Source organism: Triturus cristatus, chromosome 2_1 (genome assembly GCF_964204655.1).
Source record: "Triturus cristatus chromosome 2_1, aTriCri1.1, whole genome shotgun sequence".
Taxonomy (NCBI): domain Eukaryota; kingdom Metazoa; phylum Chordata; class Amphibia; order Caudata; family Salamandridae; genus Triturus; species Triturus cristatus.
The window spans coordinates 755,362,912-755,389,639 of record NC_140581.1 but is presented as its reverse complement, the minus strand read 5'-3'; positions in this window follow the sequence as shown (position 1 = coordinate 755,389,639).

Genomic DNA, 26,728 nt, shown 5'->3' with positions numbered 1-26,728 from the left:
CCACAAAACACGGGGTTTCATGTGGTGCAGGAAAACATGATGCAAAACGTGTAGGCCTCAATACAGATTTGTCGTTTCTCTCATGGGAGACTGGATGATGGCAGGCCACGTTATAGCATAAGCATCATGATAGAAAGGCCATGGAGGGGAAATGCATAGGTTACATGCATGTGCACATAAGCGTTGGGGGGGCACATGGGGACACATAGGCCTCATAATTTTTATTTTCCTCATTCCCTCCTTGTTCCCTAGTGAACCCCTTATGTAACATCTATTTTCATGAGACAGTCGATCTGTTTTTGCAGCATTATTTTTCCATTTTCAATGCTCTGTAAATGGGGATGGGGAACACATGCAGTAGCACACAGGCCGCAAATGGCCGGGCCACACTGCAGACATAGGCAACAACTGAATATTATTAATAGTATCAACCCACAGACGGTCAACACTTTCCATCCCCATGCCGATATTAATCCCCAGAGCCAACCGGACCAAGTCCACGTGCCTGGGTCTTGATGTATGTTTTGGGCAATCTTGTGGAGCCTTGTTATTGCTTTGTATACAGACGTGCGTTATTAGGAATAAAAGAAATGATATGTAGTACGTCCCACCCCAGTCTAAGGGCAGCTGCACATAGGCTGTCTGGCCACAAATAAAGTAGGTGTGTCGTGATGCTCTGAAATAGGACTTTCCTTTGTCTTTGAATACTATTATAGTATCACACTCACTGTGCCCCAAATGTACTGAGCCTTCTTTTCTGACACACAAGTTCCCTTTTACCGGCAGGACTGTAATTGAGGATGGACCTAAATTGTGTATGGGCTTGACATTCAACACTATAAAGTCGAGGGTCGCATTTCTTTGCAGATACTCTTCATTTTCTAGATCTGTACCTTTTCTTTGGGGAAGACCTTCTTCATCTGGGAAACATGCTTCATTCATGACTTTATTCAAGTTACCCCATACCCAGTCGCCCCTACACTCCTTGTCTTGACATTCTTTGGCATCACCGTTGATGGATGTCATTAAGGCAAACCATGCTCCGCAAGAACCATTATGGGAGAACGGAAAAGGGAAAAGAGGCAACACTCCCTTCACCTTCTGATACGGGGGAAGTCGGCCACAGACCCAGCAGTCTGTAGCATTGCTAGTCTGATGTGAATGGTGCAGCATCTGAATAAAGGTATTGTTGCGTAAGGCAAGTCGATATGATATCTCATGCGATGGCAGATCACTAAATGTGTGCTTTATGGTATCATTAGTGGAGAAGTATAAGAGTGAAGCAATAGGAGGAAAAATAGCATGTAGTATTAAGCTGATACATATTATCGTGATGCACAGAAGAGATAGAAAAATCACAGTCACTATACATCTACCACGTAATATTTTACAGTATTTGCTTTTTATCTTGCTCTTTTTTTTTTTTTTTAATGTTATTGTCCAAGATCTTATGCAAGCCAGAATACATGTTCAACCGCTTCACCACCTAGTGGACTTAATTGATCAAACGGGTTCTGACTTATTAGATCTAAGTTTAACTCCTGCTGGGGAGTCTCCTCTAGAAAAGGGGGCTCAAAGTCCGAAAAGTTAGTGTTAGTGTCCTTTTTGAAAGAATCGCTATTCCCGAAGTAGCGTTTACAATGATGAAGATGAACCCATCCTTTCCGTCCTTTGACTTTAACGACTTCGGCGCCTTCCACCTCGGCTCAAGAGGGCTTGATCTATCAAAGTTCCTTATTAGCGATGGAGTGTCCCTTGACCTGGGTGTTGTCAGGGAAGGCGGCAGCAACCTGCGAACAACAAGAGAGTAGTGCAGACATCAAGGAAGCCAGATAATCTGTCAGCATGTTACTATCAACATCAGTAATCTTTTTAGGCATTGGAGTGCCCCACATATTCGGTGGTCTACCAAAGACCACTTTATATGGAGATAAGCCTGTTCTAGAATGGGCTACCATTCGCATGTAAAAGAGGGCAACCGGCAGGGCTACCATCCAATCTACACCTTTGTCTGCGCAAATCTTTGCTAGTTTTATTTTTAGGGTCTGATTGTGTCTTTCTACAAGGCCTGCTGCCTCAGGATGTCGTACACAATGGAACTTCCAGGTATACCCTAACAGAAGGGACACTTGCTTCATGAGTACCAGGACATATTTGTAACCTCTACATCTGTTTATTTGGATATAATCCATTTGGAGCACTTCAAAAGGGTGGTCAGGTGGATGGAATCCACCTTGTTCCATCGGAATGCCTTTACCTGGATTGAATTGGCAACAGATCATACATGTTCTGACCTTTTGTTTCGCTGCTGCACGATGGTGCTTGTTGAACCATATATTCTGTAAGCTGTCTAGCATTGCTTTCTCTCCTAAGTGTGCAGGACTATGTGCGGTATTTATGATCACTTGTACCATCGAATCAGGAAGAAACCATGTGGATTTACCCTTAGTCATCCAACCCTGATCAGGCAGTACCCCTCCTTGTTCCGACCATTTCTTTAATTCGTCTAGAGTAGCATGTGTCTGTATGTCTTGTACATCCCTGGAAGGATCCCTAACTGTCATGGCTTTGGACACTGATGGTATCTGTGAGTTCGCTAGTGGGGTCTGAGCTGTCTGTTTAGCAGTTCGGTCTGCCAGATCATTGCCTTGAGAAATGGTATCTGTGGCTCTAGTATGTGCTTTGCATTTTAGGATAGCTATGGCTGTTGGTAAATGTATCGCTTCCAGAAGTGCTTGAATAAGGGGGCCATGCTGTATCTTGGCCCCGTGAGAGGTCAAGAAACCTCTTTCTCTCCACAGAATCGGTGTAAATGTTTACTCTCAGGTGCTTAGCTCTTATGCATGCTTGTGTTAGGGCGATGAGCTCTGCTGCTTGTGCTGACAATATGTCTATTCTTTTAGTCTCTATTATTTCAGGAGCAGTAGTCACTGCATATGCTGCCACTAATTCTCCCGCCCCTGTCCTCATGCATGAGCCGTCAACATATAGTGTTAGGTTTGGGTCTGGAAGTGCAACGTCTGTCAAGTCTTGTCTTGGCTTAGTCACGGTATGTATTACTTCAACACAGTCGTGTGGGGAACGTTTTCTGTACTGGAGGGCAAAAGTGTAGCAGGATTCAGTATGTTGCATCGTCTGATCTCTATGTGTGGTTGAAATAACGTCAGCTCATAGCCTGTCAGTCTAGCTACAGTCAGGTGTTGGGTTTGTGTCCGGTTCAGGAGAACCTCCACTGCGTGTGGTACTTGTACTGTCAGAGGGTGGCCCAGCACTATCGAGTCACTTTGTCTTATGGCTAAGGCCGTTGCTGCAACAGATTTTAAGCACGCAGGCAAAGCCTGTGCTACTGGGTCCAATGTACTAGAAAAATAAGCACAGGGCTTGTGTTTTCCTGCATGATCTTGTGTGAGGACAGATAGTGCTGTTCCATCCTGTTCTGTCACAAAAAGCATAAAAGATTTGTTATAATCAGGGATTGCTAAAACTGGTGCTTGACATAAAGCTCTTTTTAATTCTTCAAATGCCACAGTGTGTTCTTGTGTCCAAGGGAGGACTTTAGTAGAAGCTGCCCCCTGTGTCGTCAACTGTATTAGGGGCTTGGCTATGTAAGCATACTGGGGGATCCACTGCCTGCAATATGAAGTGAGGCCAATGAATGCACGTACCTCCTTTTGTGTCTTGGGCTGTGAAAAACCAGAAATCAATTGAATACGTTCCGGTGCCCACAACTAATTCCCCTGAAAGATCACAATAAAACATGAGAAAAAGGGGAAAGCAACATACCTATTCCCTCGGCTTAATTTCTAAGGGGGCTAATTTCTAAGGGGCTAGCGGGAAGCGAACCTCCTCAGGGGCCAGCAGGAAGCCAATATTCTCCTCCTTCCCCCCTTTTTGACAGGAGGAAATCTGAAACAGATTCCACTGCTGTCAAACACTATCAAACCCTGTGTGTAGCAACTGGGCGTAAGCAAAATTATAGGAGATGCACAGCACAGTTGAAATTCAAGAGAAATCCCTCCAGCAAATGTACAAACTTCATTGTGTGAGCCCATAGGCTGGCCAAATGACATCTCATATGCAAATGTCCCCATTATGTGAACCTACACCAACCTGAAGTCAATATTAATGCTAGGAGGCCCTAATAGGAATGCTAAACTTCCTAAATATTTGGAAAACCAAGTTTAAGAACAGTTGTTAATGTTGATAATTAATAATTAATAATTTATCTGCTAAAGAAACCAGTCATTTTGCAATAATTTCCACCTATACAATAAACTGCATCCCTCGCCTTTCATATTCAAACTCCTCCCATCAGAAGCCCAAACCCAATAGCCTAATTTAAAAACATGTCAACTTTTGGCGCCACCATTTACAAGAATGAGCTTACTAAAGCAAACTTTAAAAAGGAAATCCTGTCAGATATTTTCTCATTACCCTAAACACCGAGCCTCATTTGTCACTCTGGGGTGGCAGTCCTTATCTAAAACAGGCTCTTCAAGAGTTAAGATGCAAGTGTACAGATCATAATTGTTCCTTAATGTCCAATCGGGAAACATATGACCGAGGCTGCCTGTCTATAAGAGAAAGGCAGTTATGTGAAACATATTTTAGTCTTGCATAGCCTTTTTCTTTTGTTTTATTCATCTCCAATACCAATTAGACATACACTGATAACGTGTTGTCTGCTATTTTGACAGCATAATAATGGTAATATCATGTCTGTGAAATTTAGTAATTGTGAACAAGTTCCAGCCAAGCGCTGTGCAAAGATTGCCGTCGTCACGACCATCTCTGTACTACACAGGAGAACTTTGTATTAAACGCTAAACAGACTGGTCAATACAACACAAAAACAAAACACATATAAAATACATATGCCAAGCCATCAGTATACCAAGCACAGAAAGCATAGACAATAACATATATAAATGAGCAGTGATGCGCAATTTCCGTACCTACAGCTCAGAGGCGAACATTCTGGCCTGCTTAATTTGTCAGGCTTATAATCAATAACTGATTTACCTGCCCTATACACCCCCATCTGACAGTAGGTCATCTCAATGATGACCAGCTGTCAGCTGAACTGACTGTGTCAAGTCTGACACACAGGACCAGCAAGAATAATCAAAAATGAAGAACACACGAACATTTCTTTTTGAAAAGGTGCTACGCATCTATTTCAACACAATGTACTCTCACTTCCTATTTGAAGGCGCATATCTCATGAGTCTTCCCATACTCGTAACCTTTGGATCATTTTGCCAATCCAACTGGCGGCAACTTTTTTGGCCACAATTTAAAAGTGTCTGAATTTGAAAATCGATTCTATATAGGCATATAGCCCTTAAAATTTCAAGCAAGAGCAACATTTTACTTTCTGTCTAGAAGCAATATAACATTTGCTAAAAAATAAAACAACACTTCTCCGTAGACATTTCCTCGGGGCACTGGTTTTGCACAGAATAGAACAATGGAATATTTCACGACTTTCATTTCTCAGCTGCCCCGTCTTATCAGAGAAGCTAAAAATAGCCCCTCAGCGCGGCTCGAGCCTGGGCCGCCAGCCATCTTTTTTTTCCTTTCGTTTACTCCTGGCCCTCAAGGCTCTCCGGCTGCAGGCATTACACAGATGCTATGTCAGAGAAGCTTCCTAAGCAGTGCCTCTGTTCTGCTCCTTTCACCGGCCCCCACCTTTACTGGCTTCAAGGTCAGAATCCGTCTCCGATTTCTGTCTCACATTCTGCTCTATTCAGCCCCCACCTTCTCCTCACTCTGAAGCTGTCAAAGACAAAAAGTCTTCTCAATTCCATAAAATCTGCAATAATTTGCCCAATTGAAAGATCCTTTATATACACAATTTGTTCTCAGGGGGTCGTAGAGGTGGGCGTCTCTGCATGTTCAGCGTGAATCAGGTCCCACAACCGTCCGGACCCAGCACATAGGCTCACTGAACCACCAAGAACACAAACCTGTATACTTGAACAATTTGCAAATTCGAAATACCCACAATTTTTTTCTCAAGCTAAACCCTTAACGGATCACTAATTATTTTTCGTTAACACTGTGTACATTAGCGGTGTCATCAAATCACAGGTGTTGCTCTTTCTCTAGCTACACCCCTCTCAATTTCCTTTCGACAACGTAATCAAATGTTGGACCATGTAAACACAAGCCATGCGCTGTTCTTTTGGCGGAAGGCTCAAGAACATTTGAGCTACTATATCATTATTATATGTATCATTGTGGGACACCCACAGGGTCGCTGACCGTGCTAATTCATTTTCGGTCGGGGTGAGGGGCTGGTTGTTACCTATCCATCTACTCCTGGAGCTGGGCCTGTTTGGGGGTGCAGGGAAAGATCCGTCTCGGTATGCTGGCGGGGAGTCCTCTAGGTAGGTGGTAACAAACGCTTCGGATGCTGTTGGCCTTATTTTTCGGGGTACTTGCGGTGGCACTCTAACGGGTCATTACACTGGGGCCACTCCTGCTAGTTCCCCTGAAAGGACGGGATAAATACCAGCAACGTCAGTATTCCTTTCTCTTCCAGCCTGTTCTCTTCTTACCCGCTCCCCTTCCTCCTGTAACATCTTTTCTTTGGCATTTTCAGACACCTGTCTACTTCTCTCTGCTTTGTGAAACACTTACTCTGTCCTTCTATGTGACTCCCTGCGCCAAAACTCAATGGCATCCTTCTGAGCAGGTCTACATTTTCTCTTCCATATCTCTCCCTCTACTTTCATAATGCATTCCGCATCCCACGTTCCCTGATAGGCCATCTATATTTTGTCTCTAAATCCTACGTGTAATCCACCCATAGTTCGAAAAACAACACGGCATCTAAACCATGCTTACAGTACATGAAACGTCCAGGTGTGTCCCTAGGCGGAATGTTAACTTGTTCCTCTAGTACACCTTTCCTGGTACATATCGTTCGCAGTTTCGAAAATAACGGCATGTTGGAATGTAACCGAAAACAAAAATCACAATAGCGCTATAAAAACAAAAACTATAATAAAACAAACTTACATAAAAACCTGACACATTCAAACCTAACTGAACCTGACTAGGACAATAACATTCATACAGTTATATCGGTGCACCTTGAATACTTTGAGAACTCAATTTCCTATAACTCTTAAAGCATGCACTTGAACATACCGGTCTCACAAGTGAGAACCCGTCTTGATTGCAACCCCCATGAGAAAACTCACCGGGAAGCGGAACTTGAACTTGAACTTGAACTTGAAGGCCTCTTGAAACTTGATGCTGCGCGGGGAATGGCGTATCTTAGGTGGATCTCCAGAAACCTCGGACACAGCTCTCTCGCAGGTGGGCTCTGGGTAGGACAATCTGCATTCCACACCGCCTCGTATGGATGCCTGGTCGCAGTCCGTCTCCTTCGTTGGCCTGAGGGAGTTGGCGGGAAGACCCGCGACGTGTACACTCGAAGTCCGTCACGGCTGTGGAAGGGGGCAAAACTGGACCTTCATCTCCGGCGTGTGGGGAAAGAGATAGAACTGTTCGGGCGCCATTATGTCGTAAATAAAATATTACGCTCTCATAATTTCATAATATCAATAAGATCATGCATAAAGCAAGAGGCTGAGTCTGTGGTATCAGGTTCAAAAAGGGCTTTATTCCAATAACTCGAGTCATAGGGAGAATAGTACCATCACCACAAGGGATCAGGAAGGGTCTCAAAGTATTCTCAAAACATTATTCACAGAGTACAGTATATATACATTTCTCAATTGTACGTAAGCAAAAGAGCAAAAGAGAATGAGATAAGAGCATGTGGGCGTGTAAGTAGGTGTGAAGGTGGGCGTCCATGTGGGCGTCCACTTGATGATAATGGGTAATTTGTCATAGGTGGGTGGATACCTGGAGGGGGTTGCGTGATCTGCTGGAATTGTACTGGAACTTTGCCTTACTTGTGTTCAACTCGAGCATGACGTGTAACTGACGTGGGGAAGGGTTGCTATGCAACCGGGAAGTCTGGAAGTGAGGCCTTCAGTGAGTGAGGACAACCAGCACATCTTGTTTTATCTGATATCTGATGTCTGGGGCAGGGACTGATTTGTGACATAGGTTGCCCATCACCAAGAGCCAATGTGGCATCTATTTCTTCATTTGCTTCATTTACTGCAGAGGCCTTACATGGGGGCTATGGGCTTTTTACTGACGTGAGCTTTGCAATCTCACAAACAGAGACAGAAAGGCTAGGCTTTCTCCTTTGCTGATGGGTTATGTTGATCCCTCCTTCTCCAGGCAGGAATGCGGCTCTGTAGGAGTAAGCAGATAACCGTGCTCAATACTGTCTCGGCACCTTTTGACAGGGCCCCTTTGGATGAGGCCCAAGTGTGCAAGGCCAAGGATACGCAGCTGCAGCTTTCTGAGCGTCTGAGGCCTGAAACCTCTGTTCGGGTCTGGCTGAGCCACAAAACACGGGGTTTCATGTGGTGCAGGAAAACATGATGCAAAACGTGTAGGCCTCAATACAGATTTGTCGTTTCTCTCATGGGAGACTGGATGATGGCAGGCCACGTTATAGCATAAGCATCATGATAGAAAGGCCATGGAGGGGAAATGCATAGGTTACATGCATGTGCACATAAGCGTTGGGGGGGGCACATGGGGACACATAGGCCTCATAATTTTTATTTTCCTCAAGACATGAGGAAATGCTGGGTCTGAGACAGGTCCCCATAGCAACAGACTGGAAAGCGTGTTTAACTGAGCTACAGCAGCACACAGGCGGGGACTTGGGGGGCTCCATCGGCTGAATAATGCATGGATAGCAGACCTATGCGGGTGTGTCGCTTGCGTGTATTCCATGCTACCATACTAGCAAAATGTGTGCCAGTTCTGAGATCCATAGGTCTATGTCAGCTGTAATTTGTGCCTAAAAGCATTTAGTTGTGTACATTATATGATGTGAGGCAGCGACTAACAGTTACACAAAACCAATGCTCTCAAATTCGTAACTGCTGTTATGGCAACCTAGAGAACAGTCACATAGACTAGGTTGATACTATTCGCACCAGCTTTGCACAGATGATCTGTTAAATTGTCTACATTATCACACCTATATCTGTCATGAATGAGGCATCGTGTATGTAGACAAATGCAGATAAAACTATACAAACTCAATAAAAGGGATTTATAAAAAAAAAAAGACAGTGTTATTGAGGGGAGTGGGAAGTAAGTGCTAAAACTACCTAACTAGTAGGACCCTTACTTTAATCCTGCCTCTAGCCGGTATAGTTAAAATCAGAGGGTTCTGTTTGAAGTAGTCTAAAATGAGTTTATCTCTGCAAATTGGTCAACATGTTTTGAGCCATACCCCTATTGGTACCTCTCCTTAATGCCCCTTAATAGGAACACAATAAATAGCAATACATGTGAATTCACAACATACATACAATTTATATTAATGTAACCTGTAACGTCATTTCGTATCTGTAACAAGAAGAAACAGTGGAGAGTTTAAAACAAATTTTGAACAAAGTGGTCTTGCACTCTAAAAGCAACAAATGGGTGAACAGTAGGGGTAATTAGTGTCCAAAGTTCAAACACAAGCATGGAATTAAATCTTCCCAAATGAAAGAACAGTAGTCGATGTAATTTGATTGTAGACAACAATTAATTTTATTCTTTCATTTCCTGACAAATTTCATAAAAACACATCATGCTCTGGACAAGACTGCAAATCAAGTAAGTGGGATAGGTGTCTACAATCAAATGTTTGAAATGTTTGAACTTTGGACACTAACATCCGCCACTATTTACCCATTTGTTGCTTTTAGAGTGCAAGACCACTTTGTTCAAAATTCTGTTGGGTGGGTTGTACCCACCCTTTTCGGGATGTATGAGGGTCACGTCTTGGGTTCTTTGTTCTTTTAAACTCCAACATTGTAGCTACAATACGTCACTATAACTGGTGCTGGATTTTGTTGCCTTGACCTTCTCTTTTGTGTTCTTGTGAGAGTTTAAAACAACCTGTCAGCCATAGGCTGATATACCTTGATTTTCATATAAAAGTAATAGTGTGAAAACCCTATTGTGGAAGTGCTTAAGAAACAAGTAGATTACGTGATCACACTGTGTGTAAAAAAATATGCTTGGCCCACCACCTATAATTTCATACAGTGGCTAAAAAACGCCTATACTCAAATGATGGCGGTACATCACAAGACAAAACAAACATTTATACTCCAATGGTGTGGGCGTCATTAGTTTTTTTATTTTTCACAAACTAACCACCGCTTTTAAAGTTTGCTTTTGAAAAACAAAGAACGTTTTACACAGACATGACCTGTTTGACGGTGCATCCATCAAATATATGCTACATTTATAGGGATGTCTCTCATTAGCAATTTTTTAGTCATTTCAAATTTTACGGTGTCATCAATGATTAAAGACCTATTCTACCCCTTATATTTTCAACCAGTTGGTTTCAAATCTGAATTAACACTGCTGGGCTGATTGACTTCAACCCACTCAATAGTAAAGGCCTTAAATTCAACAGACTCTTTTCAGCAACATGGTGTGCATTTTGTCATGAATATCATAAATTTAATGGCACTCTAGTTTTTCATTAGAGCACAATGGTAAAGTAGCAGTAGGACATTGGGGAATCAATTGACAGACTGCTGCTGCTGTTGAAAATACATGCTTCACTCTGCGTGCAAGACTGGTTTCTGATATGGATAGGAAGATATTTAAGAATTTATAAAAAGTGTGGTTTCACTTTACTGTTCTAGAGCTCTAACCATAATTTCCATAACAAAATGCAACCTCTCCTTTTGTTAATTTGCTGCAGTGTCCTCTATAAGAAATTATCCAATTCTACAGCTCATATTCCAGCAAACCTTGTTCAGGGTTACCTAATTTTTGTCATAAATATAGAATATTAGTTGCCTAGTTGTTGGGGAATCAACTAACTGATGCTGCTGTTGGAAGTATTTGTTTTACTCAGCACATCAGACATTTTTCGCACATGGCTGAGGGAGATATTTGTGAATGTATAGAAAATATGTCCTCATTTCAGCTTCTGTGGCACTTTCTATAATTTCCATTTGAAAATCATGGGAGAAATCAATTTTCTCAACAAAACGTTTCATCAGGTTGCAGCAGAGGGTCTGCTTTCCCAAGGTAGTTGTTGAAGCTTGCAGAATGCGGTCCTTAACTTCACCATGGCCCCTTTCACTTTATCCCATTCAGTAATTTCCCGGGAGTCCCTCCTACCTTGGATATTATTGCTGAATTTGACAACTCTCAGAAGCGTTTTAGGAACTGGAGGTACCCAATCAGTTAAAAAGGAGCAAATTCACAGGTATTGCAAGAAAATTGGTGCTTGCAACTGGTTTGAGAATAGTATCAGCAATGACAGTCTGCTAAAGCAAGCTTTCCAGTTCTTACAATCTTTTCCTCACTACAAATGAACACACATCTTTCTTTCCACAGCTATCCATTTTTCTCATTACCTGGTAGATGACAAATTTAACAAAATTTAAAGCGTAATCTTACTTTCCTTGCTCTGGGGAGAAAAAAAAACATTCTGGAACGTAAACCTGGCCACTTCCCACAGAAAGTTAACTGCAAAGTGATGTTCTTTTTTCATGCCGGGGAAAAATGATGATTACGAAGAGTGACAGTCTCACAGAACTTCAAGGCTTGCATTCCTCTAGAAACATAAAGATATTTAACATTCAAGCCAATTTAAAGGCATGCCTGACAGGCAGTGTAATTTGAAATGATGGCAGCTGTTCACCTTCATTATGGAAGCTCCACATCATTACTCTTTGATTCGGATGTGATTTTCTGATATAACAACTATGCATCCATTTTCAAACTTATACGAAAGATAAGTGTCAATTTAGATATACAGTGTAATGTCGCCACGCGGTTTAATATGGCCGAGCTATCAATCACATCTGAGCAATATATGAATTGTTAGGCTTATTTTTCAAGTTCACCTAGGATTTACAAATTTATAAACATCTTTGTATCATGAAAAGCAAAAGCATGTGATACACATTATTAAAAATAGAGGAAGGGCACATATGTAAACATATTGCAGTTTTAAATTGCAAAATGTATTGAAAAGTGTGATAGTTATGGATGACGGACAATGAATGCAACGTTATATTTACATTCTTTGTCATCCGACTCTGTGGGCTTGGCTCACTAAGGTAAACCTACACTTTCGTGTAAACTTACGTTTGTCTGTTATTCACAAAAGGATTTTACGACTCGGGAAGTATCTTTACGAGTGCGAGTCTCCACACATACAAACATAGAAGAGTTCTATCTTTTTATGTGCGGAGACTCCGCACTCGTAGAGCTACGACTCGTAAATCAGGCGCTGTGTGTTTATACCTTCCATTTCTAACCATATCCTATGTGCTGCTGTTTTAAATCCACGATAGTACGTCTTCAAAGTCGAATTGTGGCGAAGAGCATTGGAACTATGATCTACAGAATAGTGGGATTGGAGCCGATTCTGATGTAGTGGTTATAGTAATGTAGTGAACTATTAATTAGTAATGTATGTTACTTCCAGAGATGTTTTTATTCTATACGAGCTCCCTGTGCAAAGGTTCTTTACTGCAGATCTGACAGTACTAAGCTCTGTCGGAGGACTTTGCAGGGTCTCCAAAGAGAGCGCTTGGGTCATCACTATCAGTGGCAGAATATAGTTCTCAGCAGTAGCTGGGTGAAATTCCACCACCCACGATTACAAGGGTCTTCAGACCCAGAATAATCAGGTCATTAAACTGTGAACCCAAATATTCCTGGCACAAATCATGTGTGTGTGTGCCATGACATAGGCCTGTTTCATGGGTTGCAGTGTTCTTGGACAGGGAGAGGAGGCAGAAGCGCTACCCTCACGGTGGTGTAAGCCTACCTCCTCAACCAAGGGTTAAGCAGCATGAACGCGTGGTGACAGGAAACCGTGTGGGGGTCATTAGGAGTGGAAAGGTCCTTTTGCCCTGTGTCACTGGAATGAGGCCTACAGGCTCACTCACCTGTTTAAAAGTTCCTCTGCTGTGTACTTAACTTACTGCTGGCCTACATCAGTTAGATACAGGAGCGTAACACAGGCTCCCCGCAGCCCCCACAGTGCGGGGGCCCCCTCAGCACAGCACTCTGGCTGCAGAGCTCCTGATTGAGCTCAGAGGGGGCCCCCCCACGTGCCTTTCAGGGAGGCCCCCTCAAGTTTCGTTACGCCAGTGGTTAGATATACAGCGCTGCGCAGCCCAGCAGTGGTGAAACTGCACTGGATGTAAGTACAGTACAAGGAAAGATCAGTGCTTGTGCAGTACATGAATAGTTTGCACATGTACTGAGTGTATGTGTGTCTGCAAGGAATATGTCACATGAGAGATGTAAAGCTGTGCAGCGTGTGCGCAACAAAAGCATGCACTAGTTGTCTGTGTGCTTGCAAGAAGTACAACAAATGAAGGGTGAAGTGTGGTGCAGTGCACACATGGAAGTAGCACACCATTTGCAAATAGCACTCCTTGGCTCAATACAGAAAGGATATGGTACTGAGCAGTGTGCAAGGAGAGATTGTATGTTCTGGATGTATGAGCACAGGAGGTGGCACAATACATGGAATGGACAGTACTAGACAGTATGTGTGCTGTGTGTGTACACTGAGTGTAAGTGTGCCTGCAATGATACATTACATGCAGGACCTTAGGTTCCATTTTGGGAAGCACAAGCCTGCTTGGTGAAGACATGAGAAGTAGAGGAACTCCCCCCAGACAAATTTGTGAATTGCTGCATTCTTGTCAGCTGGGTGGGACTCACTGGAGGAAGGGGCAGAGAGACTCCTGAGTACACTTCAAAAAGGTGCTCTTTATTTCAGTGATAGATCACAAGGAAAGGGCCTGGACATATGTCATGAAGGACATGGGCTGATAAACAAAACATAAAAAGTAGAGCTGGGAGCCTGGGATTAACCTTTTAATGCATATATCACTCTGGCTGCCATCTAGGCTTTTACTCTAGTTACTCCAATGACATTGGTTGTGGTATTATAAGCTTCAAGGTCTCTCCTGCTTTGACAGACAGCCTTTAACCCCTTGTGTGCCCCGCCCTTTCCACGCCCCTCGCCGGGCGTTGAATTAGCGGGCGGGGTTCATGACGAGATAGTCTCGTCATGGGCACAGCGCAACCGCGGCCCATGACGAGACCATCTCGTCATGGGCACTCAAGGGGTTAAAGAGGAAGACGTGAGTCAGAAAAGTTTACACTTTAAAGGAACTGAACCCCAACATAAAACTTCAAAGACACAGACCCTAAATTACCTTTGCTGTCTGGAAATGTCAAGATTGAGACTTTAACATTTGTCATCTGTCAAGCAGCCAGATGGGATGTGTGAGGAGGGGAAGCTCTGTAAGACTTCTGCCTGTGACCAGCACTGGGGGCCAAGGCCTGCTAGTCTCCCTGCTGGGTGAAGGGACATCACCTAGGGAAACAAGGAGAGTGTTGGAGGGAGCAAAGTCCAGTGGGGAGTCCCAATGAGAGGACTTCCAGTGTGAGGTCTAAGGAGATGGCTGCACACTGATCGGGCTGTGGCCCATGTACAGAAGTGAACCAGTTACCCCAGTATGTCAGGACAGGGATGCCGTGGACCGAGCTGTGTGTCAAGGGCCATGTGGGAAGTGCCAAGCCCTTACCTCCTTGTTGCATATGCCAGAGGGGGCCATAGTAGAAGTGACTGTGCTGATAAAGCGTCAAGACTTGTGTGAGTCTTAGTGGTAACCCCGTATGCCAGGAGGGTCCGCAGTGGTGGACATGATTGCACAGGAGAAGTCTACACATTGCCAGCAGGATCTGCAGCAACCCCATAATCAAGGAGGGGCTACCAGTACCAAGTATTGTCGTTTTCAGGCCGTTGCCTGAGAAAACTGAAGCTGCGACCTGCGGGTCAAAATTGAGCACTTAGACCTTCTTCCTGCCTCCTGTCTTGTGAACGCCAGAGGATGCTAAGAGGACTTTACTTCATCGCTGGGACCCAGTCAGGAGCATTCAGATCATTTTACTCCCCACATGGGGACAAACTGAGCTTACCATGCAAATGGAAGCCTGGAGCACCTCTGAGTGCTATTGAGTGAGTCTGGTGGCGCCTCTCAGGAGAGAATCTGCCCCTTCTGGGTGCTTCCGCATTTCCTGTGAGCAGTCCAACTCCACTTAGCCGGATGACAGAATTGCAAGTGCCTCCTTCCATGCTGCTGGATATGTCAAGACTGTATTTGGACCTGTAGAGCCGCGGGAGACTCGCTGCTGATGGTGCTGCTGCATCATGGAAACTATAGACCATTTTCTAGGAGTCAAAGGGGACTTGAGTAAGACCCACTAGTGTTCAATTCCTGGATGAGGCCTCCAGTGAATGTGGAATAACCCCGACTACATTGTAAAAAGAGGGTGTGACAGCGATTTGCCAGATAAACACTAGAGCCTCAACCCCAAGGGGATTGTGTTGCTGCTTCCGCATGTTGGAAAGTTCTTTGAATTAGTAGAGTTAGAAATAAGATACTTGTTTGTTCTTATAAAATAAGTATTTGACTGGATATTGGGGCACCCTGATTTATTTGAGTTGCCCATTGGGCTCGTTAAAGGAGAATTGTTCTGGGTTAAAAACTAATATTTTTCTATTTTGCATGCAGAGAGAGAATCAAGGGAGCTCCTTAAACCAACTGTACAGGCCTATATATTATTTAAAATGACTACATTAACAGAACCTTATTTAACTGGAATAACAATTCCTTATCACCACTTTCTTTGAACAAGGTTCAGATTAAATCTTTTACAATTTGTGCAGGCGAAACCTCAGGGGTTGTGTAAGGTTAAAGAATTGGGCCCTTGTTCAGGTGACAATTGTTCTACTCAGGATATACTGAATTTTCTTATATTTTATTATCACTATTGCTCTTTTTGTATATGTTTTATATTACCATTAATAAAAGATAAAGGCTTTTTGAAAGTAAGACCTACATTAATGTACCTTCAGATGTTAAATAGTCCTCTGGAATGTTTTAGTATTGCAAGTTTTTTAGTTGCGGCTCTTAAAAAGAGAAAAAGATGGGCTTTTTGAACACTTGTGCATATGGGCTCTATACTGCACTTTTTGGTAGTGATTTTATTAGATCTACTGCGATATTTTTATGACAGATTTTATTTATGACCATTTTTATGTTTATGCTCAATTTTATGGGGTGTACTTTAATGGTTTTAATTAAGCGAATAACGCATTTTGACTGACTGGACATTGATTTATTGGCATTACTGAATGCACTTTGAGTTATGAGTCATGTTCATTATTTGTCCACTCACTCTCCTCTTTTATTTAACCTATTTGGATACTATATTTTGTTTTTTGATATGTATGTTTTTTCAAACTTGTTCAATTATTTTTAAGTTTAAATGTTTGTCTCCTGTTTCATACTCCTTTACATTCCACTGTGTTTCTAACTATTGTGTTCTTACGTCCACTTGTTCACTCACTCTCATTTAAGTCATTATCTTATTTTCTCAGTAACTTTCATTGGATTTGTAACCCATGTTTATTTGCAAAATCAGTAGTCTGGCTTGAATGTGCTAATGCATTCAAATAGCTTTTGTGCATGCCAGTGTTTGCATGTATTAGATTATTAAAGTCAGTGTTTTTTATGATTGTGGTCTAACATTCTGATCTAACCCATGAATTGTGTTTAAATGTTGCGAATTGTTTTACCATTTTATGTCCCACAAGTAGCAACACTTACACTGAACATTAGGCATTCCTCTTTCTGGTTTATTTACAACTTTAGAACGAGGACATCTATCCTAGAACATAGATGACAAATACTAGGACCACCCATCGACATACATTCTACTCTCTGATGTGTAGCATTATATTATATGTTTACTTTTTTTTATAAAGCTAGAGGCAGGAGAGAAAAATCACCTTCCCCCTAATGACCAGAACAACAGAACTCTAGAAAAGCAAGTATGTTGTAGGTGCTTGTTGACAACATGCTGGCCTGATCAATTCCCCCAAAGCCATCACAATATCTACACTCACTTGTATAGACAACACATATTTGGTGGCTCACTAAGGGTTGGAATGAAGGTTGCAAGATAACTTGCCTTGCTCCAGATGCATCTGCTTAGAAACCCCACACAGGGACAGATCTTCATAGACAGCAAATAATAGTAAAGGGGCATAGGACCCCCATCTAAACACAGACACACCCCTGGAAACTAAGTGACGATGCTAAGTTAGTACCATTCAAATCAAAACATGCAAATAGTTCCTACCATGGAGGACACTGATATGCAGACATAGGTTTGGTTGTAAAATAGCCACTTACCTGATGATTCTTGTCCGTTAAATGTTATAAGTAGTGTGTATTTTATATAACACAGTATTTGATGTATATATAGTCTGTCACCACTGCTTGAGTTTTGCAAGGTTTATACTAGTGAAAGCCCCTTCTGTGGATGTAATCATACATCTGAGTAGAGTGAGGCTTGGTGAATTAATCTGTAAAAAGTTTTGAAAGCTGTCTGCATATATTTCTGCATGTAACTGACGGTCAAATCTTTGGATATATGGGTGTGTGTTTTGGTAATTCAATTGCTATTCTCTTTACGCTATTCACTTTATTGTTTAAAGTGCTAGCCCTAATTACCATTTCTTTTTATTATTACCTCTAGCCCCTTGTCCAAATAGGACATCCTGCTCCCTTTTTATGCAAATATGTTTGCAGAATTACTTGTTATTACTTGTTAAACACAACCAGCAGTAAATACACAGCTTCAACTGCAAAATGAATACAAACAAATATTAAATATACATTACATATCAACAAAAAACTGCATGCAGCAGGTATACCCTAACAGACTGTATCATAGCTTAGACCCATAGGGACAGTTGATCCAATTTTTCTAAACAATATTTTGGTTTTAAAGGTTATGAAATATCAATATGGTTCTTACATTGGATTGGCAAAGTATAACAGAAATGGCCTCCTGGAACTTTTCAAAAATATGTCTCCACATTTCTTGCACACATATTGTGGAATGTTCAAATTGTGTCCAAGCTTAATTCTTACATTGCTTAGTGGAATGTTTGCGACAACTAACTCTTTCCAAATAAGAAGTTGCAGGGTAATTTCTCACCTCATTACTTATTTCTGAAACAAAGTCAAGGTTAAATGGTCATGATTTTTAAAACTATGATCGATTTTGGACTGCTTGGAGGCAGGGTGTAACGCGTTTGCAATGTGCAGGTATATTAGCATACAATACTGAATCTGCCAGAATCAATACTTCTAGGAATAGTAAAATGAAATGTTCCTTGTCCAAAAGATGTGCACCTTTTGTTAAGTCAGAAACCTGGGGCAGTATTACACTATCTGGTGCGTTTTCCTTGTTTGAATGTGCTGTTCCCATGGTAGCCACGAAGTCGTGCTGCCCTGTGGGCAGCGCATTCAAGTGAAATACGGAGCAGCTTTGAATCACCCACTCCGTGTTTCACTGTGCAACCTGTCTGCACTTTAAGGAGGGGTGAGAGATCCCCTTGCAGGCGGGTGCAGTGAGTGACTTCCCCTGCCTCTAATGAATGTCTAGGGGTCCATAGGACCTCCTTCAGTTGGCGCAATGATAGTGTGTCACCTTTAAGATGGTGCACTGCCAGTGCGCCTCCTGACAGCTTTATTGCCTCTGCGCCTGCATCGATAATATGGTGCAGAGGCAAAGAGATTCCCTCACTTGCATTGGGCCATGACCCCATGCAAATGAGGGAGCATCCTCTGATGATAGCACTGGTTCTATATATGCACCAGCGCTATCTGTATTACTGAAGAGGTCACACAATCGTCTGCAACCCCTTCTGTGGTGCCAAAGTGCCCCGAAGGCACACAAAGCAGGAACAAATGCCTGTTGCACCCCCAGGGCATTTTGTATAAACCAGCCCCTGGGGATCAATTGTAAGCTTGACATCCAAATCCACCACCTGTTTGTCTTGCAGATCTCGTTAACCTTAATTCCTGAGAGCCTGTTACATTCTGAACATTTCATCCCTGTAAAACATATCCCTAAATGACTAAAAGTTTGTGTTTGTCAGCATATTCCGCATTCAATGAAAATTTGGAAAGTTTTAAATTTACTAATGACTATTGAACAGTGGATATCACAGAGGAAAGTAATGGAGGTTCGTCTATGCCTAGCCCATAAATTAGATTTGAGAAATCTCAAAGGATGTGGGGTCATTAGTATTTAGCTTTTCGAAAACAACTCATGCTTTGCGATTTTGTTTGTGAAAAACAAAATCAGTTAAAAGTTTGGTGGATAGCTATCAAAACCGACAGCAATGGACATATTTACATACAATTCATGGTCTTCTGGTCTCTCTTTGCGCAGGCGCACTTCTGGCTGCCGACGTCAATGCAGGCACCCTTGCACAATAGTACATGGGTGCCTGCACTATAGGCAGGATTGTTTGTTTTTGTGCAGAAAGGGACACTATGCTGCAGAAAAACAATCCTTCAATGCATTCTACTCTTTCTATTCCTGCTGCAGGATGCAACACAGATAGAAAACTGAAGGCACAAGGAGAAATACAAATATTTCTCCTCCTTATGCTTGCTTTAGGGAGGCATAGCTTTTTGACACATTCCCAGTATTTAAATCTTTGTAAATCTGGCAATGCAACAAAATATATGGGAGGATGCAAGGCAACGCCCATTGTCCACCCATAAATGCCTCCCTGATGAAAGTAACGCAAGGCAGCGATTTGTTCTGCCTGCACTACTTTGTTTTTACTAAACCCTGCAAAGACATGCAAGGTTGTTTTGCAGGCTTAGTAAATGCCAACAAGGATTTTTTGTCAGGGCTGCGCCATAAAAATTACTCAACCCTGATGTAAATCCTTAGTAAACGCCCCCCAAAACTTTTTGTACTCTGAAAGGAACCACCGTAACAGTGTTTGCTTTCAAAGTACAGAGAAGGAAACAGGGTCGGCGGAAATCTCTATATTTGGCGGGCGGAATATTCACAGGATGTTGGAAGTATTGTCCTCAGCCTGGGAAGGGGGAATCATTTGCAATTTGATCCCAGACTGTATAATTTCGTATCTGGGTCAATCTTCTGATCTAATATGGAACAGAGCCTGCACCCAGGCAGTAACCAGGGCTTAGATGCATAATGAACCCGCTTGACAGGAAGGCACAGACCATGATTCAGATAATTTGCTGAAATAGAAACGTTTTCCGCCCTAAGCAATGCCATGGTGTACAGGCTGCAAACATATGTAGACACAAAATCTAAATAATTACTTTAGGAATATTAGGTGAATTTTTTTTATATGGTACAGTCCTATTTGTTTCATGTTTAAAATATAGTGCTGGTAGAATCAGCTAGCTGTCTTTTGGCGATATCAACTTTGAGCTATTTTTATTGACAAACGATGAGTATTACAGAACAAATGGAAAAGGACAGCATCTCTTGCAATTGGAGGTTTTTCATTTAAGAATGTGTGTCACAGATACATTACATGTCATATTGATTTTTGTGACCCTAGGCAAGTTTCTCGTAGATGTGGCCTAGTCCTCGAGTTACTCTTGTCATAAATCACAGGATGCCAATAGTATGGAATTAAATTATTTGTGTGCATTAGCACCATTGAGGAATTATATTGTAAGTAGCACAGATTAGAATTTATTGCACAAAGAGTTCATCCTAGCCGCACATTCATTTTGAATAATAAAACAGCTATTGCTTTTAAATACAGAGTACTATAGCATATTTTTCATTTTGGGCACACGCCGCCTTCCTGGTTGCTATTTTTTCATTTTTACAATAGAATCCGCAGCATAGGCAGTATTGTTTTACAGTGATGTTCATGATATGCACGATATCTTGGGACACATGTATTGGCCATTTTTACACCAAAAGCAAAGAGAAAAAGAAAGAGGGATTAGAATGATAACATTCCTGTATACAAACTAGGCCCAATGAACCTAGACGTCATACTTGAAATAGAATGCTTGAATGGGTCTGTTTCCTTATTGTTCCTTGCAGGGGCCAAATTAACTTTCATCTCAGAGTAATTGAGAACTGTGGTTTCCAAAGGAAAGGGTATGCTCATTGAATAAAAAACGAACTTATGATTGATTTATTTCCATCGATGTGCCAAACTAAACATTTCATCATATCATTGTTTTTAACTATTTCTTATTGATTGAACCTTGAATGAAAACAGTACTTAATCAGAATGAATCAGAGAAAAATATATTTTCAAAATAGGTAAAGGGTACAAATAGAATATAAGTTTTCCAATTTAACACCTGCCCTCTCCTGGTCTCCCTTTACGCGGATGACACCATTCTATACGTCAGGGAACCACACATAAATTTGGAACCCCTTATTAGGGAAATAATCAGGTTTGGACAACATTCCGGCTTTGGCATCAACTGGCGCGAATCGGTTATATTCCCCTAACCTTCAGCACACAGCAGTGGGAATGTGAATCCCCCCTCGTGTGGTGCACTGACTCTGTGAAGTATTCAGGCATTCATATCCATTTAGACAAGGCCCACATCCTCCGCCTCAATTATGGACAGGAGATAGATGCCCTGGAGGATCAGGTGGAGAGATGGCTGCGATTTCCATTGTCCATCGCCGGCAGCGTAGCGCTAATTAAGATGGTGGTGCTCCCCAAATTTTTGTATCTCTTCAATAACATCCCCATACCCCTCCCTAACAGTTTCTTTGCAACATTGCACTCCCACGTCATCAGATTGGTCTGGGGGGCAAGCTGGTCCATGTGCGTTGGCATATACTGACCCTGCCAAATCAGAGAGGGGGATTTGGAGTTCCCAATTTCCAGCTCTATTATATAGTGGTTCAATGCAGTTATGCTTTTGCTTGGTTCCACCCTGACGCTGGAATCCCCTATCTCCGGCCCGAGGCAGACTTCGTCTTGCCGGGTAAGCTATCAGCGGTGCTGCCAAGTGGTGTGCCCAGAGACCCCAATGACATGCAAACTGTTTCCCCAACCAGTTGGGCTTGGGGAAAGCTGAAGCGGGTTACAGGCACTAACAAACTATACTCATCGGCTCTTCCGGTTCCCAATGACCACTGGCTGCCAATCACGGGGAAAGATTTGTGCAACGCACCTTGACTAAATTTGACATCACTAAAAGGGGCGATCTATTCCCGGATGGCCATGCCTTCTCGGCAACAAACAAGGAGCGATTCTGTGATGCCACCTTCATGGATCGATTCATTTTGGGTCGGCTCCGCTCAGCAGTTCGCGCCTCTTTGCCTGGTTTTCCTATTGAACCAGATTAGTTCCCTCCTCTCTCCATGGTCATTGAAAGCCCGAGAGGGATACACATCGTATCTAAGCTATATAAAGCATGCTCTGATATCATTACGGACACAGACGACAAGATTCGTAAACACTGGGAAGACGACTTAGGGCATCTCATCACAGACAGCCAATGGGCCCAATGCTGTAGAGTTACGAAAGAGGTATCCTTAAACAGCCAGCACAAGTTGCTTAATTTCAAATTTTTACGTAGACTGTTGGTTACCCCGGCGAGATCCCACAGGCTAGACCCATCCAGGCCACACAACTGTCGTAAATGCAATGCCCCGCATGCTGACTTTGCCCATCTCACATTGACATGCCGCAAGATACAGTCATACTGGGAAGATGTACACAGGACCCTAGGTGCTACGACTAATCTGACCCTGACCCCCACTCCCGCGATTACACTACTAGACTATGTGGTGAACTTCCCCAAAGGGATTCGGAGGTACGCCGCCATGGGTTTCCTACTAGCTAAAAGGGAGATTGTGTTACATTGAGGGAAAAGGACAGCGCCCACACTACAAAACTGTTTAAACAGCCTAGCGTACTGCAACACCAACAGTGTAATCCTTTCCACCACACTACCACGTTAATCCTGTCCTAAAGATATCTGGGGGCCTTTCAGGACTTACATAACGATGGAGCACCGAACCACTGGCTCTCAAGTTGAGTGGGATGAACTGCTGGTACATCATAACCCCTTGGCTACAACATTTTTTTTTTCTTTTTTCTCTCTGAAGTAATACTTTATTTGTTGATTAATAAAAATCATTACAATCAAGAATAAAACACAATTGGTTTAGAGCATAGTTTTTTGCTGATAGAGCACCTATACAACTTTATACTGAAAAGTTAGCAGCAATGATTAAAAGTGCCTGTGCCAATCAGTTAGTTAAAGTACAATTGTGCGTAGATTTTTATTTAGCAGCGATAATTAAATTGCAGTTTTGCAGAATCTAACAGACACATTTTAAAAGCTGTTGGTAAGAATAAATTGTTTTTTTCCTCAGCATAACGGACCCACACAATACAGATAATTGTACATGTGTTAAGATATAACTAATTGAGATGAACAAATAGAATGATTTTTTTGTTGTTGGTTTTGCTTAAAATTTCTTTTTTTTAAATCAAGAATTTGTTTTTCCATTTGCTATAAACTATTAAAACCTTTTAGAACTTCAGATTGAGGTTCAAACACAAGACTTTAGAAGCAATTTTAATTCAGCATTGATTAGTTTAGCAAAATGTTCCTGCAATAACAATCAGTATCAGCCTAGGCAGGCGATTGATGTTGGGAATTGCACTTGGTTAGTAACTTCTTTTCTACAATAAAAATGAACTTTACAAATTGTGAAGTCAGGCGAGGCATATTCCCACTGAGACAGGTTATAATAGCTTGTCGACATATTCTCACCCCTAATTCATTAAAGATGGGTTTCAGCAGTCTTCCGCTCTTCTAACAACTGAGGGCACGTGGTTACAATATGTATTAAAGATTCATTATAGAAACCACATAACCTGCAGCTTCTAGTAGACCAGTATTTTTCCCATGTACGGATTCTGTCCTGTGAAGGCTATCTCCCAAACTGTAACAACATACATTTGTTCCTTAAAAAAGGTTTTAAATGGGTCATGAGATAAGGTTCTAATTTGATAAATGAGTTAATAGCCGACCAGGAGTGACTCTTTTTTGCTAGCTCATCCTTATCTAAAAGACTTGATAGAAGAGTGACTGAGCGATTTATTCTCTGTTTGTAAACCGTTTTGCTCCTGACTTCTTCTTCAAAAAGCAGACACTTAAAATTGTTTAAACTCTCTTTTGGATAAGCTCTCCGACTCCTAGCATGCTCATACCTCATTATCTCCTGCCAACATTGGTTTGCAAGGGTGCCCTGGTCTGAACGAAACAAGGAATATAAAGATTTTAAAAATGCAGATTGCCTTACCAGAGATTGCCTTTTCAGACCAAATTCCAATCGACATTGGCTTGCCCCATATACCTAGGGACCCCAAAGACAGATTTAAAAACTTTTATTTGTAGGTCATCAAGGATTTTCGCATCCTTCCCACGAAAAATCATTAAACCGTAAGCCAATGAAGGGATCGGCTTTGCTTTTATAACCTTTAGTAGATGTTCATGATTTGGACAAGTCAGCTTATCCCTCAGTTTTCTAAAAGCAAAGGACAAGGCTGTCACTTTTGCTTTGAGGTTAGTGAAATGCTGTCTAAAAGACAGATTATCGTTGAACGTTATTCCTAGATACTTATAATATTTCACAGTTTCAATATGTAACCCGTTAATCTTCCATTCTTTCTTATCTGTTTTTGTACCACCTATTATCATTTTTTTTGGCTTCTTTGTATTTATTTGTAAACCATTAGAGGAGATATATTGATTAAAAGAATCAATTAATCTCCTTAGGCCTATGGCAGTATGGCTTAATAAAATGGTATCATCAGCTTATTGTAAATATTTGATATCTTGGCGTAAGAAGGTAGGTGAATGGGCATTAACTTCTTTAAAATACAATGGTAGGTCGGCCATAAAAAGATTAAAAAGGCATGGAGCCAGAACGCAACCTTGTTTTAGACCACTCTTAGTTTCAAGTCGACAAGTTGTGCTTCTGCCGTCTCCGACTTTGACCTGGACCCATGTGTTAGTATATAACAATTTAATCATGTCAAGCAATTGGTTTGGGGTACCCCATTCCAATAGTTTAGCCCAACGTAGATTACAGGGGACAGAATCAAAAGCGGCCTTAAGGTCGACAAAACAGATATATAGCTTTTGCTTTCTGTACTTTGCTCTTTCTGCCAATAAAGTCAGTAAGCTCAAGTTTGTAATCGTCGACTCGCTCTTTCTAAAGCCTGTTTGGAAAGTTGGAATTAAATCTTCTTTTGTGGCCAATTCTTCCAGGTCTTTAAGCAGACAGCTTGAGAAGATTTTTGCCTCCACATCTGTTAGGGCAGTTAACCTATAATTTGCGGGATTGTCTTGTGGACCACTTTTGTAGATCGGCTATATTATGCTTCCTTGCCATGACTCGGGGACAAATCCAGATTTAATAACATCATTGAACAAAGTCGTTAAAATCTCTGACCAATGCTCAAGATTTGCTTTGAAAGTTAAATTTGGAATTCCGTTAGGGCCAGGCGCGCCATTCGGATCCTGCTTATTGCCTTTTTAACTTGCACTATAGGCAATGTCTCTTTAACTTGTGGCTCGGCTTTGATATTGTGCTGGACATTCCTAGATTTTCCACCTTCTTCTCTGCTTGACCCGCTTGACTTTTGACAAACAGTATTACTATTAAGCAGTATGTCTGGGGATGAACCATAAAGATTAGAAATGAAAGACGCCCAACAGGATTCGGTGATATTAGCGCTATTCCCTCTTTTACAACCATTTTTAAGATTATTTATTATGCCCCAGAATAATTTTGGATTTTGAGTTTTGCATGAGAAATGTAGCTTGGACCATATTCCTTCATACTATGTTTGTTTGGCTTTCTATATTTCATTTTTAGATTGCCTTCTGAGCCTTTTTAATTTATGAAGCTCCAAGATTTTTTGTGCTCCTTTCGGTTTTCTAGAAGTCTCCCTTATAGCTCTATTAAGTTATCTTTTTTGGGGAAGTAGCCAATTAGACTTCCCTTCTTTTCTCTCAGTAAGTGTTTTAGCGATTGCAAGTTCTAGGAATTCCCATATTTCCTTTTAATTTCTCGAGTTCTACACTAGCTTTTTGAGGCTAAACACTGTTGGCACAATTTTCATAGTTCTTGCTTCCGGCAGGTGAACAAGTGATAAAGCCAGGGAAATTGTTTGTGGATTATGATCGCTTTCTATCCTAGGTATCACTTGATAATTGCAGAGGGAGGATATCAGCTCCGTTGAGATGATGGAATAATCAATGATGGAGAGTCGACCTGATTTTTTTAATTTGGGTACACTCTTTTTGTGAATGTGTCTTCCTGTAGTAACCTAAGGTTATATTTATTGAGCTGGGAATGGCACATCTGTGTCGGTGCTCTGCTTGGTTTATTAACGCAGTCTTTAGTGAGGAGGTGCATATTAAAATCTCCTGAGATAATTAGCATAGCGTCTGAGTGGTCATGTTACAGCACTTTGATAACTTCCCATAGTGCAGTAAATTGAGATGTCTTGACAAAGTTTTTTGGACTTAGATAGACGTTTATGAGTATTATAGGTTGTTTAAGGGCTAATTTGATGCACAGAAGCCACACCAATTGGAAATAAATTTCATGATGTTTGACGTCCAAGCTCAAAGAGACGTAGATGGATAAGCCGCCACTTGCGCGACCAAAGCCTGACTTACAGGATGCAAAGTTCAAA